Source organism: Monodon monoceros, unplaced genomic scaffold (genome assembly GCF_005190385.1).
Source record: "Monodon monoceros isolate NGI ecotype Baffin Bay Population unplaced genomic scaffold, NGI_Narwhal_1 Super_Scaffold_6, whole genome shotgun sequence".
Taxonomy (NCBI): Eukaryota; Metazoa; Chordata; class Mammalia; order Artiodactyla; family Monodontidae; genus Monodon; species Monodon monoceros.
Window position 1 is genome coordinate 95,318,869 of NW_021703783.1, and position 19,219 is coordinate 95,338,087.

The following is a 19,219-nucleotide window of genomic DNA, read 5'->3' on the forward strand; positions in this document are numbered from 1 at the left end:
CTTCCCTCCTTCCCTGTCTGTTCCCTCACAATTCAGTCCTACAGTCATTAGATGGGGCAGACAAAAGTGGCGTCTGCAACATGGGGGAGCCGTGCTCCAGAGCCGGGCTGGAGGAAGAGGGCATCCACCTGGGGGTGGAGGTGCTGGACATGGGACATGAGTCACATGCCAGGGAGGCTGATCAAATAAGTGAATATACTCAGAACACAGAAGCCAAGTGGCTCATTGTCTGAAACGGTAGTTACAAACATAGAAAGTGAGAAAATTACAATGAACCCTGAGGTACGGGGTTAGAACTGGCGGTATTGGTGTGCACTCACGGTTTTCAATATATAGATTGATATAGAAATACATGTAGATGTAAGTGTATGTAAATGTGTATATATGTTTATATATGGAATATATCCCCTGGGGCTCTGCCCACTTAGAGCGCCTGGAGCAAACAGCAGCTCTGGTATACTCAGATCCCAGATTCTGGATACTTGGTTCCATTAAAAGGAACCAGAGCTCTTTGGAGAAATGGATGATTCTGGGACCGAGGCAAGGAAAGTACAGGTGAGTTTATAGTATCTTGTATCAGAAAGTAAGGAAGTGCTCAAAGAATGATGGACACATGTCAAAAGGACACAGAAACCAGCATGAAGCGGCTCCTACTGGCTATATTAGGGACAATTGAAACATCAAAATAAATAATGAAAATAATGGATCATAAGCCACTTAATAAAACAGGAAATCCCGAGTCCCTGCAAACATATAAACAATAAATGAATACATGAAAGTTTGGTGAGGAATGGCATATCTACATAGTTTCAAAGTTTCTCCCACAAAATGCTTATTAATTACAAAGTAGATAAAGAGCACTCCACCAGGAAAAAGACAGATGGGTCTGATAGATTCCACCTTAATCAAGTGACTGCAGTGAACATCAGCAGTAATGGGACAGACGGAAATCACCTGTAAGCTAAGAAAAGCGTGGAGAAGAGCACAGCGTCATTTCTGTGACATTCCTGCCAAAGATGCAAGCCTGAATCTAGTCATCAGGAAACATCCGATAACTCAAGTCAGGGACATTCTACAAAATAACAGGTCTGCAATCTTCCAAGTGTTATGGTCCTCAAGACTAAGGAAAGACTGAAGAAGTGTTCTAGACTATAGGAGACTTGCCAAATGCACTGCATGATTGTGACCTGGGGCCTGGGGCTGAGACAGCTGACATGAGATGACATTACTATCCTCACCATGACGGCTGGATTGTGGGTGTATAGAACAGGGCTCTGGTTTTAAGGAAACATACACTGAAATATTTGAGGTAATGGAGCAGCTTACCCCCAAATGGCTTATGAAAGAGAAAATTGTTCTTTTCACTATACTTCCAACTCGTCTGTGACTCTGTGACTGCTTTTTTATAAACAATAAAGCAGGGCTTCCCTGGTGGCGCAGTGGTTGAGAGTCTGCCTGCCAGTGCAGGGGACACGGGTTCGTGCCCCGGTCCGGGAAGATCCCACATGCTGCGGAGCGGCTGGGCCCGTGAGCCATGACCGCTGAGCCTGCGCGTCCGGAGCCTGTGCTCCGCAACGGGAGAGGCCACAACAGTGAGAGGCCCGTGTACCGCAAAAACAAAACAAAAAAACAAAACAAAAAACAATGTGAGAGGAACCTGAAAGAGGAGGAGCAACACTCTCTGTGTACGCGCTCTGTCCACACTTCCAGCTGGCGCTTGAACCATGTGTGTGCGGGTCAGACTCAAGAGCCCCAGCAAAAGACCAGAAAGCTGAATCAAGATATGAATGACTGCCCACTGCAGGTGAGGGAGAATTTGCGAGTTAACTGCCTGTCAAAGCAAAAGTATCAAAAGTCTCAGAGGAATATAACAGAATCCAGAGTCTCCACAGCACAGCATTCGTGACGTTTAGCGCTGCACCGTTTAATGAACAGCCAGAGCCATACGTGACTCCTGAGCACTGGAAACGTGGCTAGGGCAACTGATGAGCTGAACCGTTTGTTAAATTTCATGTTAATTTATTTAAATTCTAAAACTAACTTCGCTTTGGGAAAACTTTTAAGTTTGGAATGACCGGGTATATGAATCTAATATTTCAACAGCAACTTTTATGAACTCTAAATACAGATAAAGTATTCCCAATGGAAATTTAGTGTCAGCATTGAGGTCTTCTGTAAGTGTAAAGTACATACCAGGCTCTGTAGACTTAGTACACAGAAAAGAATGTAAAATATCTTATTACCAATTTTAAATAGTGATTACATGTCGAAATGAGATCATATTTTAGATACATTTATTTGGTCAAATAAAAATATTATTAAAATTAATTTCACCTATTTCTTTTTGTAATGTAGCTACTAGAAAATTTAAAATTATTTATGTGACTCACATTATATTTCTGTTGAATAGCACTAGTCTGGGATATTATCCAAATATGCTCAGAAATGAAGAACCAGAGAAATGTGACCCTTCTCAAAGGAAAAAAATCAAAGCAGGCCAACCCTGAGATGATCCAGATGTTAGAATCACCAGATAAGGACTTTTAAGCAGCTATTTTAACTACGCTCAATGTAGTCAAAGAAATATGCTCATAATTGAAAGAAAAACCAAGAAATCTAAGCAGATAAATAGAAATTATAAAAAAAAGAACCAAATTAAAACTCTAGAACTGAAAAATACAATGTCTAAAATTAAAAATTCACCGAATGGACTTCATAGCAGAATGGAGATGCTAAGAAAGAGTCAGTGAATTTGAAGACACATCAATGAAAATTATGCAATCCGAAAGATAGACAGGAAAAATATTTTATAAAATGAACAGAGCCTCAGGGGTCTGGAAGACAATACCAAAATGTCCAAGAGAGCAGAGGAAGAGGTAGAAAAAAATATTTGAAGAAATAATAGCTGAAAACTGTCTGATTGCTCTGCATTGGGTTGAGCATACAGTAGATGCTCAATAACCACTTCAGGTAAGAACAAACTCAAATACTAAGTTTCAAAGTACATGTTGACCAAATACTCTTTATATGGAAGCCTTAAAAAATAAACTAATATGACTATAATACTGCTACCCACAAAATATGACCCAAGCACATGATAATTGTCCCAAACCTGCCAGAATTTAATTGAATTGTGACAAACAAAACTCTATTTGGGACAGTGGGGGAAAGCCAGACGAGGTTACATGCTCCTGTAATATACTGCATTCCCTCCTCCATACTGGATGATTCTGAGCCTTTTCCGCACTGTACCTGAGCCAGCACATCTTGAAACTGTTCTCTCGTGAGAGGCAGCAGGAAGGTTGTGATGACTCTTCGCAGTTCATTCTTTGTCACCGTCATGTTGTTACTGATGTCGAGCAGGTGAAAGGCTTTCTTCAACTCATCTCCTTTATCAGTAATTTTTTGAAATAAAATCCGCTTAACATCTAAGGACGACAGTATTGGATGTGCAACAGCTGTGGCTATAAAAGAGAGACAGCTATTTATTAAACGCTCTTAAAGCTAAGACAATAAACAGCATTTCACTGTGTACTAGAATCCAACAAACTTCTAAACAGTATTTCTTCCACTATATCTAGGTTTACAAGTAGATGACCTGCAATTGCAAATCTGCAGTCATTTGTTGCACCTCTGAAATTTACATTTCAATCAATATAAAGTAATAGTAGTAACATTAGAAAAAAAAAGCGAAGATAATCTTCCCTATAAAGGACCTATGTCACAAGTGAAAAACATGGACATTGAAATAAAACTTAGTTAAGAATCAATTTTATCTCAAATAAATCTTCAAAATATTATATTCACTTTTCATCCCCTTGCCAATTTTTGAGGGGAAAACACGTAATTCTTAAATCTACAACCTTTTCCTTTCAAAGACAAGGAAGAGGTAAGCATCACTGGATGCTAAAGGATAATGAAGAATGTTTAGTTCTGGAATGAGCTTGCAGGGCGCCTGCACTTCCTGGTGGGGAAAGGGGTCCCAGCTGTAATGGTTTAGGTCCCAGAGTCCCCGTGTCACCAAAGGGCAGCTGACACCCTACAAACACAGTAACTACAAATTAACTCATGGTGCCAATCGGTATCATAAACATGAAGATGTGATTAGTCCCTTTTGATATTTTATAACCTAGTAGGTAAAGAGGAGGCTAAGAACCATGGTAGCTTGGTAAATCTCTTATATCTATTAATGAGATTGCAAAGCCTGGGTGACCATCATTCATTTAGGATGCTCTGCTCCTGGAAAGCTTAGACTCTGGAGGGGGAAGCAAAACAAGAAACAGACAAATGAATGATGAGGTAACGGTAGATAGTGCCAAGTGCCGCAAAAGCAGCAGGACAAACCAACGAGGTGGGGGGCAGCCGGGGAGCTTAGGACGGGGGTCACAACGGAGCTGCTGTTTGTTACGGGGGGTGTTTCGGGATGTGGAACCAGATGTTCACCTAGGAGAAGACAGACAGGCAGAAGAGGGCTGGGCACAGAGCCTGGGGGAGAAGGGTCTTAAATCTCCCACAGGAGCTCCAAGGATGCTCAATGTGCAGAGTGGCTGCCTGCGTCCCTCTGAGTTTCTGACTGTCGCTTCTCAATGCGCAGAGTGGCTGCCTGCGTCCCTCTGAGTTTCGGACTGTCGCTTCTCAATGTGCAGAGTGGCTGCCTGCGCTCCTCTGAGTTTCTGACTGTGGCTTCAAACCTCAGAAGCCGCTGATTCACGTGGCGGAGCTGCAGGGCTCCACATCAGCTGGTGGAGAGTATTTCTCCCTCTGCCCACCCAGCCTGGAATTCCTCCTCCTGAACCCAGCGTCACAGAGGGACCCCTTTATGTCTTTATGTCTCCATCTTGCAATCTTTTTTCAGAATTTTCATGCGCATTTTCAGGTGCTTTCCAAGCAGCCCCATCTTGGCAATCAATAATTCTAATTTTGAAGTATCAGAAATATTGCTTTGAAACTATTTGAGTTAACTTGAGGGCAGACTTTTTATTTCACAAGCCTAATGCAACTTCTGGAATTTAAAATGAAAGCGGTAGCCAAACTTGCACAACCTGCTGGTGGGAGAGTACTAACTGATATGATCTTTCTGGAGGGGAATTTGACAAAATTTTCTACATCCGTTTAGGATACAGAAAGTCACAGCAGATTGTCATTCTGACCCTGGCACTGAGAACAAGTAGGATAAGCTAAAAAAAGAGAGGGGTGTGAAACCCACCAAAGAACTGAGGGTACAAATAAACTAAACTCCAGAAAGGACCAGCCACTCCTCAGAGAGAAAACACCCATGACTCCTTTCACCCTTGAAGAGTCTTGGGCAGAGAAGCAGATTCATTCCACACAGGGGTATGGAGAAAACAAGTGATTGCTTAGTAGCCACGTGGACCGATCCCATGGATTTGCATCCCAAGAGCCTCAGTCACAGTACGAGTCTGCACCCGTCCTCGTGGGCCTTCACACGTTGCACAGGAAGCACCCCAAAGCTGGGAGTGAGGCAGAAGAGCTGTGTGAAATGCCCCGAGGGATGCAGGGTCTTCCCTAAGTGTCAGGCAGCTGCTCACCGTGCCTGAGCACAGACGAGCGGCAAACCCCTCTGAAGCATACGGGGCCCTCACCGAGTGCACCTCAGCAGCCCACTGCAATTGCAGGCAGGGCAGCAGGGCGGAGGGCGACCTCCTAAGGTGCACGAAGCTAGCAGCTGAGCTGGAGGACAAACAGAGCTCCCCAGAAACCCTCCAAAAGTGGCAGGAGGGCTGGAAAGCAGAGAGCCTGCCACAGGATGCCAAGCTGGCAGCTGGACTCTGAAGCAGAGATGGCTGGAGTCTCAGCAGTGCTCAGCAACCAAATCCAGACGAGTTCAACTGAGAAATTAAACTGAGCCAGCCCACCTCACCAGCAGCCTGAGCAGAAGGGGCACTCCTTTTCCTGGTGGTAAATATGATTTACTTCTGTCTCTACTCTGTTTTACACAAATGTCTGGTGTTAAATGCTTTTAAAATTGCAAGACAAATAAACAAAGAAAAGGTGACCTGATCAAGAGCAAAAAAGAATCATGGAAGACCCACAGAGAGAACAGATGTAGAAACGATCAGGTATTTAATCCAAGAATGACAAATACGTTAAAGAGATTAAGGGAAAACTGACAAAATGCTGAACACTAGGGAATTTCAGCAGAGAAGTGGAAACTTTTTTTAAAGCACATGAAAAAGCTAGAAATTAAAAATACAATATCAAAGCGAAGAGCTCATTTAATTTGTTTAACAGCAGAACTGTACACAGTAGAAGAAAGGACTAGTGAACAGAAAGTCAGGTCAACAGAAATTATTCAGATTGAAACATAAACATAAAGCAAAAACATCTTAAAAGGAAACAGGGTGTCTAATATCTGTGGCTCACAGATTCACCCATTAATTGTGCTTTCTTTAATATGAGTCATATAAGTACATATCTACACGTGTGTGTGCATGCATGACATGCATGAGAGACAGGCCAGCCAAACACTTAATGGTGACCAACTCTGGAGAGAAAAGGGGTGCTAGGAGACATTATATATGTATGTATATAATTTTTAGCTAAATATATTTGTTTCTATATATATAATTTTTATTTAGAAAAGAAAAAAATAATTCAGTACTTAAAAAAAACATAAATAAAAGGCAAATGAAAAAAGATACTGATGGCACATAAGGCAGATAAAGGATTAATATTTTTAATACAGAGAGCTCATACAAATAACTAAAAAGACCAACCCACAGTGGGTAAATGGGCAAAGGACATGAAAAGGCAGCTGACAAAAGAAAGACATAAACCTGATGAACTTGACAATCAAAGTTAACCTCACCATTAGAGAAATGCAGATTAAAATCACAACAGAAGGGCTTCCCTGGTGGCGCAGTGGTTGAGAGTCCGCCTGCCGATGCGGGGGACACGGGTTCGTGCCCCGGTCCGGGAAGATCCCACATGCCGCGAAGCGGCTGGGCCCGTGAGCCATGGCCGCTGAGCCTGCGCATCCGGAACCTGTGCTCCGCAACGGGAGAGGCCACGACAGTGAGAGGCCCGCGTCCGCAAAAAAACCAAAAAAAAAAAGAAAAAAATCACAACAGAATATTGTTTATGCATATCAAATGGACAAAATGTAAGAGATAATATTCTGTGTTAGGATATTCAGAAACAAGTACTTGTGGGCATGTGCAGTACAAGCTTCCAAAAGGCAATTTGGTGGTGCTCACAAGCCTTAAGGGTGTGGATGCCCTTTACTCCAGTAATCCCACTTCACCCCATTCTTCTTTGCACTGTCAGAAAGCTAGTTAAACTGAGATACATCCAAAGTATACTCTAGGCGTGGAGCTATTGGGCTGGAAGACATTTATTATGGATGATAAATGTTTGTGTTGGAAATTGCCAGTTATCCCTCAACATCCATTCTCGCCTCTTTCCTGAGATTTGGACAGACACATGGCCCACTTGAAATAGTCTCTCTGGTAGATGCCTGTGGCCTCTCACGGATGCAGGTGAGCACAGGTGGCGAGCGTGACTTCTGACTAGATTGCCTTTCTTCTGGTCCATCCTTTCACTACGTCCCACTGAGTCCTTCCAGTTCCTCAGGCTGTGCACTCATAGCGCTTTGTACGTGCTTCTGGACCGGCACTGGTATTGTTCTGCTGGAATTCCTCCTCTCCCTCTCAAGACTGTGGGATCCTCCAGGGCAGACTCTCTACCGGACCCATCTCTTTATCCTCCATCCCTGTGACAGTTCTTGTCACATATTAGGGCTCAGAAAATGTTTGTGAAGGAAGGGAGGGAGGGAGGAATGAACAAATGAAAAGACACATTTTGGGGAAGTTATAATGTCAAATTTTATTGCTTTAAAACTGGGTGATCCAAATAAGTTAAAATTTTACGTCCACACAAAAATCTGCACGCAAATGTCTATAGCAGCTTTATTCATAATTGCCAAGGCATGAGAGCAACCAAGATGTCCTTCAGTAGTGAGTAAACTGTTGTATCCATACAAGAGAATATTATTCAGAGAAAAAAAGAAATGAACTATCACATCATGAAAAGACATGAAGGAGCATTAAGTGCATATTCCTAAGTGAAAGAAGCCAATGTGAAAATGCTATGGACTGAATGATTCCAACTAAATGACATTCTGAAAAAGGCAAAACTACGGAGACAGTACGAAGACCAATGGTTGCCTGGATTGCAGCGGGGAGGGATGAATAGGCAGAGCACAGAGGATTCTCCGGGCAGTGAAACTACTCTGTATGAAGCAGTAATAGTAGACACATGTCATTATACGTTTATCAAAACCCAAAGAACGCACAACACAAAGAGTGTGAACTCTAATAATGTGTCAATAATGGCTCATCAATTCTAATGAATGTACCACACTAATGCCAATGCTGCTAATAAGGGAAACTGAGGATGGGGAGTGAAGAGGTGTATGGGAATTCTCTGCACTTTAGCTCAGTTTTTCTGTAAACCTAAAACTACTCAGGGAGTTCCCTGGCAGTACAGTGGTTAGAACTCGGCACTGTCACTGCCATGGCCCAGGTTCTATCCCTGGTCAGGGAACTAAGATCCCACAAGCCACACAGTACGGCAAAAAAAACCCAACAAACAAACAAAAAAACCTACTCGAAAAATATAGTCTATTAATTAAGAAAAAACTGAGGAGTGAGGCAGTATACTAGATAACATAGTAGTTAATTCCATGGATCCTGGAATCACACTGTCTGGGTACAAATCTCAACCCTGCTACCCAAAAGCTATGCAACTTTTGGGCAAGTAGCTTGATAAACCTGTATCTCAGATTCCCCATAAAGAAAACTGGGACAATAACAGAATTTATTTCACAGCTTTACTGTGAGGATTAAATGTCATGTGAGGCCTTTGTACAGAGTCTATTACATACTAAACATACATAATGATATCTACTGTTAGCGTCATTTGCTCAGGAATACTCACATGAAGAAGGTCTGAACACATTTTGGAAACCATTCCTTGAATACACTCTACATGGTCAAGAGTGGGGTCTCAAATGAGTGAATTTTTGTGTGTGAGGATACAAAGTATGCCAATCTGGTACAACTGCCGTTTTGCACGTTAAATCCCTGTGATATTAAAAAAAAAAATAGGTTACATTATCTTCAAGCACATCCTATAAATGTGGCCAACCTCCTATCTACCTCTTCTGAGAGGGCAGCTGGAGACTGTAGAAATGCCGCTAATCATGACCTTCATGCCAATGTTTCAAAGACTATTCTTAAAGGGAACACAGAATTGTGATTTTAGACTCACTTTTACAGCAGATCCAATAATCTTCAAAAATGGGACAACAAAGAGGCATTTGGATAGGAAAACCCACCTGCGCCTCAACTACCAGTGACTCATTTTCTGGGGGGGTGGGCAGCAGGGGTGGAAAGTGTGGGTACTCTGAGCTCTCCTGAAGTGCCTCACTGCACATCCAACACACAGTCAGAGGCACAGCTGGGGAAAACAGCACCGAAAATGGTGGAGCAACAACCTCTGAAAATCACCTCTAAAAAAGTAAGGAGAACACTGGCGAAAACTGTCCGAATCAGCTGTGTCAGAGCTCTGGAAATTAACCAAAGGTTTGCAGCAATCTGGGGAGTGCTTACTCATGAGAGATGCCAGAATCTCAGAATGAACACCAAGTTGTATGGCATTTTAACTTCTCCTATTCCCATCTCCCCTCACCTCCAAATCTGCAATAGCCTTGAAACCAACATCCTACAATCACAGTGAAAACCCAGCAGCCTGCCAATCACTGGAAGGGAAAGAACAGGGTTAAAACTCCTTCCAAGCCCCATTATCAGAAAATTTTCATCGTATGACTTACCTGATGGCTCCCTGAAAGACCCCTCTCACAAGGCTGTCTTTATTAGAACTGACTCAGAGCTTGCCCAGTGAGAACAAGCTATTGTCAAAAGGCATTTGTTGAAAAAAATTCAGGGGCAATTGTTTAAAATTTTAGCTGCCTGAACGGGTGGATAACAGAGCAAATAATAGCCTAACCAAAAAGCTTAAACCGAAAAGCTGAGGAATGAGACGTCCATAGTGGCTTTGAGAAGCTCCCACATATTCCTGGGAATCTAGAAGGCTGTGAGCATGTCCAGGGCTATGTGCTTGCCTAGGAAAGACCTGAGAAGGCCCTAAGCTCCCAGCTCTGGCTGACCTTGAGGCTCTGCCCAAGCAGGAGGTGGAGGCTGAGGCTGTAAACTGCCTGGCTGAGGGCTGACAGAATGCTCCAACACACACCAAGAGCCCCTCGGCAAAGACTGGAAAACTGCTGCGTCCAGGCGTTTAAGGAAAGCTCTGTCCCATCACACACTGACCAATAAGCTAACCAGTCAGGGACTTCAGTGGCCACACGTGACAAACAATACAGACCTTACCAAGTTAATTTAGAAAAGTCACTAAACAAACAAAACATGGAAAGGAGGGAGAACATGATTTTGAGAACTGCCACATTCTTAGAATGTCTAGTTTTCAACAAAAATTTTATGAGACGTGCAACAAAAAAAAAGTACGCCCACACATACGTATCTTCAGAAACCATACAAGCAAGGAAAGAGTGGGATGAAACGTTTAACCTGTCAAAGGGGAAAAACCCACCAACCTAGAATTCTGTATCCAGCAAAACAGCCTTCAGAGTTAAAGACAAATAAAGACTTGATCATACAAACAAAAATCGAGGAAATGTCACCAGCAGACCTGCTTGTAAGCAGACCTGCTTGTAAGAAGTACTAAAACAACTTCTTCAGAGAGAAGAAAAAATCATATGGGTCAGAAACTCAGACCTACATAAAGAAAGAAAGAGCATTAGAGAAAGAATAAAGGAAGGCAAAATAAACATATATGCATCTAATAACAGAGCCCCAATATACATGAAGTAAAAACTGGTGAACTGAAAGGAGAAACAGACACTTCAACAATAATAGCTGGAGACTTCAGTGCTCACTTTCAGTACGGACACAACAATTAGCCAGAAGATTAACAAGGAAACAGAACACTTGAACAACGCTTTAAACCAATTAGACCTAACAGACATCTATAGAACACTCCACCCAACAACGGTAGAATACACCTTCTTCTCGAGTGGACGTGGAACATTCTCCAGGATAGACCATTTGTTAGGCCATGACACAAGTCTCAATAAATTTAAAAGGACTGAAAACATCAAAGTATGTTCTCCAACCACACGGGAATGAAATCAGAAATAAGTATCAAAAAAAATGAGATAATTCGCACATATGTGGAAATTAAACAACACACTCTTAAATAACCAATGAGAAATTAGCAAATACTTTTAGATGAATGAAAATGAAGGCACAACATACCAGAACTTATGGGATGCAGCTAAAGGAGTGCTTAGAGTAAAAATTATAGCTGTAAATGTCTATATTAAAAAGGAAAATTTCAAATTAATAATTTAACCTTCTTCCTCAAGAAACTAGAAAAATAAGAGTAAACTAACCCCAAAGTGAGGAGAATGAAGGAAATAATAAAGATTAGAGCAGAAATAAATAAAATCAAATTTAGAAAAACAATAGAGAAAGCCAACAAAATTAAAAGTTAGCTCTTTAAAAGATCTGCAAACTGCCAAGTTTTTAGCTAGACTGACCAGGAAAAAGTGAGAAACACTCAAATTACTAAAATCAAGAATGAAAGAGAAGACATTACTATCGACCTCACCAAAAAAAGGATTCTAAGGGAATACTATGAACAATTAATTGTATGCCAACAAATTAGATAACCTACATGAAATGGAAAATTCTTTAAAAAATGCAAACTACTGAACCTGACTAAAAAGGAAACAGAAAATCTGAATAGACCTAAAACAAAAGACTGAATTAACAGTCAAAAATCTTCTTGCAAAAAAACCCAGGACCAGATGGGTTCGCCGGTGAATTCTACCGAGTATTTAAAGAAGAATAATTAAAACCAATTCTTCAAAAACTCTTCCAAAAAACAGAAAAGGAGAGAATACTTCCCAACACATTCTATGAGGCCAGTATGACATCAATACCGAAACCAGACAAAGACACCAAAAGAGAGAGCTAAAGGCCAATATTCCTTATGGATACAGGAAATATCCTCAACAGAGCACAAACATACTGAATCCAGCAACACTAAAAAGAATCAGACATCATGACCAAGTGAGGTTTATCCCAGGAATGCAAGAATGGCCGGACATAGGTGGGCACAAGGCACCGAGCTGATCTCCCTGTGCTATGCGGCTGCTTCCCACTAGCTATCTAGTCTACCAAATGTAAATTAGATAGCTAGTGGGAAGCAGACGCATAGCACAGGGAGATCAGCTCCGTGCTTTGTGACCACCTAGAGGGGTGGGATAGGGAGGGTGGAAGGGAGATGCAAGAGGGAGGGGATATGGGGATATAGGTGTACATATAGCTGATTCATTTTGTTACACAGCAGAAACCAACACAACATTGTAAAGCAATTATACTCCAATAAAGATGTTAAAAAAAATAAAAAATTAAATTAAAATATATGCCCCTAAAAAAAAATGAATGTGATACACACCACATTAATAGAATCAAGAAAAAACACACGATCAACTCAACTGATGCAGAAAAAGCATTTCACAAAATCCTATATCCTTTCACGATAAAAACACTCAACAAACTAGAAATAGAAGGGAACTTCCTTGACCTGACAAAAGGCATCAGTGAAAACCAATAGCTAACATCATACGTAATGATAAAAGAATAAAGGATAAAAGTTTTCCCCTAAGATCAGGAACAAGACAAGGATGTCTATTCAATATTGTATTGAAGGTTCTAGCCAGAGCAACTAGGCAAGAAAATAAATAAAAGGTATCCTGATTGAAGACTAATAAGTAAAACTATCTCTATATGCTGATAATATGACTTCGTACGTATAAAATCCTTGGGAACACACACACAAACACACACAAAAACACACAAATACACACAACTATTAGAAATAATAAACAAGTTCAGTAAGGTGTAGGATACAAGATCAATATACAAAAATCATTTAAAAATTAAAAATATATATATACAAAAAACAATTGTAGTTCTACACAACTGCAGTGAACACACTGAAAAGAAAATTAAGAAAACAATTCCATGTACAATAGTATCAAAAAGAATAAAATACTTATGAATAAACTTAACAAAAAGTACACAATTCGTACACTGAAACTACAAAGTATCACTGAAAAGAAATTAAAGAAGATCTGAATAAACAGAAAGACATCCCATGTTTATGGATAAGATTATAATACTCCTCAAATTGATCAAGAGATTCAATTTAATGCTCATCAAAATCTCAGCTGCCTTTTTTGCTGAAATTGACAAGTTTAGCCTAAAATTCATATAGAAATTTAAGAGATTCAGTATAGCCAAAACAATCTTTAAAAAATAAAAACAGGGGCTTCCCTGGTGGCACAGTGGTTGAGAGTCCACTTGGCGACGCAGGGGGCACGGGTTCGTGCCCCAGTCTGGGAGGGTCCCGCGTGCCGCGGGGCGGCTGGGCCTGTGGGCCGTGGCCGCTGAGCCTGCGCGTCCGGAGCGCTCCGCGACGGGAGAGGCCACGGCAGTGACAGGCCCACGTACTGCAAAAAAAAATAAAGTAAAAACAAATAAAAACAAAGTTACAGGACTTACACTTCCTGATTTCAAAATTTACTACAAAGCAACAGTAGTCAAGACAGTGTGGTGCTGGCATAAGGACAGTCATGCGGATCAATGGGATAGAATGGAGAATCTGGAAACAAACCCTTAAATGTAGCATTAACCAATTTTTGACAAGGGCTGCAAGATCATTCAATGCAGAAAGAATAGTCTTTTCAACAAATGGTGCTGGGACAACTGGATATCCATATGCAAAAGAATGAAACTGGACCCCCACTTCATACCATATAAAAAAATTAACTCAAAATCAACCAAAGACCTAAATTTAAGAACTGAAGCTAGAGAGATTGGTTCAAGATGGCAGAGTAGAAGGACGTGCGCTTACTCCCTCTTGCGAGAGCACCAGAATCACAACTAACTGCTGAACAATCATTGACAGGAAGACACTGACTCACCAAAAAAGATACCCCACATCCAAAGACAGAGGAGAAGCCACAATGAGACAGTAGGAGGGATGCAACCACAATAAAATCAAATCCCATAACTGCTGGGTGGGTGACTCACAAACTGTAGAACAATTATATCACAGAAGCCCACCCAATGGAGTGAAGGTTCTGAGCCCCACATCAGGCTTCCCAACCTGGGGGTCCGGCAATGGAAGGAGGAATTCCTAGAAAATCAGACTTTGAAGGCTAGTGGGATTTGACTGCAGAACTTCGACAGGGCTGGGGGAAACAGAGACTCCACTCTTGGAGGGCACACACAAAGTAGTGTGCGCACTGGGACCCAGGGGAAGGAGCAGTGACCCCATAGGAGACTGAATCAGACCTACCTGCTAGTGTTGGAGGGTCTCCTGCAGAGGCAGGGGGTGGCTGTGGCTCACCGTGAGGACAAGGACACTGGCAGCAGAAGCTCTGGGAAGTACGCCTGGGCGAGAGCCCTCCCAGAGTCTGCCATTAGCCCCATCAAAGAGCCCAGGTAGGCTCCAGTGTTGGGTCGCCTCAGGCCAAACAACCAGCAGGGAGGGAACCCAGCCCCACCCATCAGCAGACAAGCAGATTAAAGTTTTACTGAGCTCTGCCCACCAGAGCAACACCCAGCTCTACCCACCACCAGTCCCTCCCCTCAGGAAGCTTGCTCAAGCCTCTTAGATAGCCTCATCCACCAGAGGGCAGACAGCAGAAGCAAGAAGAACTACAACCCTGCAGCCTGTGGAACAAAAACCACATTCACAGAAAGACAGACAAGATGAAAAGGCAGAGGGCTATGTACCAGATGAAGGAACAAGATAAAACCCTACAAAAACAACTAAATGAAGTGGAGATAGACAACCTTCCAGAAAAAGAATTCAGAATAATGATAGTGAAGATGATCCAGGACCTCGGAAAAAGAATGGAGGCAAAGATTGAGAAGATGCAAGAAATGTTTACAAAAACCTAGAAGAATTAAAGAACAAACACCTAGAAGAATTAAAGAACAAACAAACAGATATGAACAATACAATAACTGAAATGAAAAATACACTAGAAGGAATCAATAGCAGAATAACTGAGGCAGAAGAACAGATAAGTGACCTGAAGACAGAATGGTGGAATTCACTGCCGTGGAACAGAATAAAGAAAAAATAATGAAAAGAAATGAAGACAGCCTAAGAGACCTCTGGGCCAACATTAAACACAACAACATTCGCATTATAGGGGTCCCAGAAGGAGAAGAGAGAGAGAAAGGACCCGAGAAAATATTTGAAGAGATTGTCAAAAACTTCCCTATAATGGGAAAGGAAACAGCCACCCAAGTCCAGGAAGCACAGAGAGTCCCAGGCAGGATAAAACCAAGGAGAAACACACCGAGACACATAGTAATCAAATTGACAAAAATTAAAGACAAAGAAAAATTATTGAAAGCAGCAAGGGAAAAATGACAAATAACATACAAGGGAACTCCCATAAGGTTAACAGCTGATTTCCCAGCAGAAACTCTACAAGCCAGAAGGGAGTGGCATGATATATTTAAAGTGATGAAAGGGAAGAACCTACAACCAAGATTACTCTACCCGGCAAGGATCTCATTCAGATTCGACAGAGAAATCAAAAGCTTTACAGACAAGCAAAAGCTAAGAGAATTCAGCACCACCAAATCAGCTCTACAACAAATGCTAAAGGAACTTCTCTAAGTGGGAAACACAAGAGAAGAAAAGGACCTACAAAAACAAACCCATAACAATTAAGAAAATGGTCATAGGAACATACATATCGATAAGTACCTTAAACATGAATAGATTAAATGCTCCAACCAAAAGACACAGGCTCACTGAATGGATACAAAAACAAGACCCATATATATGCTGTCTACAAGAGACCCACTTCAGACCTAGGGACACATACAGACTGAATGTGAGGGGATGGCAAAAGATATTCCATGCAAATGGAAATCAAAAGAAAGCTGGAGTAGCAATACTCAGATAAAATAGACTTTAAAATAAAGAATGTTACAAGAGACAAGGAAGGACACTACATAATGATCAAGGGATCAATCCAAGAAGAAGATATAACAATTATAAATATATATGCCCCCAACATAGGAGCACCTCAATGCATAAGGCAACTGCTAAAGGCTATAAAAGAGGAAATCGACAGTAACCCAATAATAGTGGGGGACTTTAACACCTCACTTACACCAATGGACAGATCATCCAAACAGAAAGTTAATAAGGAAACACAAGCTTTAAATGACACAACAGACGAGACTGATTTAACTGATATTTATAGGACATTCCATCCAAAAACAGCAGATTACACTTTCTTCTCAAGTGCACACAGAACATTCTCCAGGACAGATCACATCTTGGGTCACAATTCAAGCCTCAGTAAATTTAAGAAAATTGAAATCATATCAAGCATCTTTTCTGACCACAACACTATGAGATTAGAAATGAATTACAGGGAAAAAAACGTAAAAAACACAAACACATGGAGGCTAAACAATACGCTACTAAATAACCAACAGATCACTGAAGAAATCAAAGAGGAAATCAAAAAATACCTAGAGACAAATGACAATGAAAACACAATGATCCAAAACCTACGGGATGCAGCAAAAGCAGTTCTAAGAGGGAAGTTTATAGCTACACAAGCCTACCTCAAGAAACAAGAAAAATCTCAAATAAACAATCTAACCTTACACCTAAAAGAACTAGAGAAAGAAGAACAAACAAAACCCAAAGTTAGCAGAAGGAAAGAAATCATAAATATCAGAGCAGAAATAAATGAAATAGAAATAAAGAAAACAATAGCAAACATCAATAAAACTAAAAGCTGGTTCTTTGAGAAGGTAAACAAAATTGATAAACCATTAGCCAGACTCATCAAGAAAAACAAGGAGAGGACTCAAATCAATAAAATTAGAAATGAAAAAGGAGAAGTTATGACACTGCAGAAATACAAAGCATCCTAAGAGACTATTACAAGCAACTCTATGCCAATAAAATGGACCACCTGGAAGAAATGGACAAATTCTTAGAAAGGTATAACCTTCCAAGACTGAGCCAGGAAGAAAGAGAAAATATGAACAGACCAACCACAGTAATGAAATTGAAACTGTGATTAAAAATCTTCCAACAGGGCTTCCCTGGTGGCGCAGTGGTTGAGAGTCCCCCTGCCGATGCAGGGGACACAGGTTCGTGCCCTGGTCTGGGAGGATCCCACATGCTGCGGAGTGGCTAGGCCCGTGAGCCATGGCCGCTGAGCCTGCGCGTCCGGAGCCTGTGCTCTGCAACGGGAGAGGCCACAGCAGTGAGAGGCCCGCGTATCGCAAAAAAAAAAAATCTTCCAACAAACAAAAGTCCAGGACCAGATGGCTTCACAGGTGAAGTCTGTCAAATATTTAGAGAAGAGCTAACACCCATCCTTCTCAAATTCTTGCAAAAAACTGCAGAGAAAGGAACACTCCCAAACTCATTCTATGAAGCCACCATCACCCTGATACCAAAACCAAAGATACTACAAAAAAAGAAAATTACAGACCAATATCACTCATGAACATAGATGAAAAAATCCTCAACAAAATATTAGCAAACAGAATCCAACAACACATTAAAAGGGTCATACACCATCATCAAGTGGGATTTATCCCAGGGATGCAAGGATTCTTCAATATACACAAATCAATGTGATACCCCATATTCACAAATTGAAGAAGAAAAACCATATGATCATCTCAATAGATGCAGAAAAAGCTTCTGACAAAATTCAACACCCACTTCTGATAAAAACTCTCCAGAAAGTGGGCATAGAGGGAGCCTACCTCAACATAATAAAGGCCATATACGACAAACCCACAGCAAACATCATTCTCAATGGTGAAAAACTGAAAGCATTTCCTCTAAGATCAGGAACAAGACAAGGATGTCCACTCTCACCACTATTATTCAACATAGTTTTGGAAGTCCTAGCCATATCTATCAGAGAAGAAAAAGAAATAAAAGGAATACAAATTGGAAAAGAAAAAGTAAAACTGTCACTGTTCACAGATGACATGATACTATACAAAGAGAATCCTAAAGATGCCACCAGAAAACTAGTAGAGCTAATCAATGAATTTGGTAAAGTTGCAGGATCCAAAATCAATGCACAGAAATCTCTTGCATTCCTATACACTAATGATGAAAAATCTGAAAGAGAAATTAAGGAAACACTCCCATTTACCACTGCAACAAAGAGAATAAAATACCTAGGAATAAACCTAACTAGGGAGACAAAAGACCTGTATGCAGAAAATTATAAGACACTGATGAAAAAAATTAAAGATGATACAAACAGATGGAGAGATATATACCATGTTCTTGGATTGGAAGAATCAATATTGTGAAAATGACTATACTACCGAAAGCAATCTACAGATTCAATGCAATCCCTATCAAATTACCAATGGCGTCTTTTACAGAACTAGAACAAAAAATCTTAAAATTTGTATGGAGACACAAAAGACCCCGAATAGCCAAAGCGGTCTTGAGGGAAAAAAACGGAGCTGGAGGAATCAGACTCCCTGACTTCAGACTATACTACAAAGCTACAGTAATCCAGACAATATGGTACTGGCACAAAAACAGAAACACAGATCAATGGAACAGGATAGAAAGCCCAGAGATAAACCCACACACCTACGGTCAACTAATCTATGACAAAGAAGTCAAGTATATACAATGGAGAAAAGACAGTCTCTTCAATAAGTGGTGCTGGGAAAACTGGACAGCTACATGTAAAAGAATGAAATTAGAACACTCCCTAACACCATACACAAAAATAAACTCAAAATGGATTAGAGACCTAAATGTAAGACTGGACACTATAAAACTCTTAGAGGAAAACATAGGAAGAACACTCTTTGACATAAATCACAGCAAGATCTTTTTTGATCCACCTCCTAGAGTAATGGAAATAAAAACAAAAATAAACAAATGGGACCTAATGAAACTTAAAAGTTTTTGCACAGCAAAGGAAACTACAAACAAGATGAAAAGACAACCCTCAGAATGGAAGAAAATATTTGCAAATGAATCAACAGAAAAAGGATTAATCTCCAAA

The 19,219-nt window shown here is 40.9% G+C and overlaps 1 long non-coding RNA gene across 1 annotated transcript in view; it reads right to left on the reverse strand.

The window, feature by feature from the left end:
- Nucleotides 1-8,939: 8,939 nt before the first annotated feature.
- LOC114886100 overlaps nt 8,940-19,219 on the reverse strand; it is a 28,546-nt gene continuing 18,266 nt past the window's right edge. The window contains exon 3 of the long non-coding RNA XR_003791240.1: nt 8,940-9,104. This is a non-coding gene — a long non-coding RNA (uncharacterized LOC114886100). The remainder of the gene's footprint in view (nt 9,105-19,219) is intronic.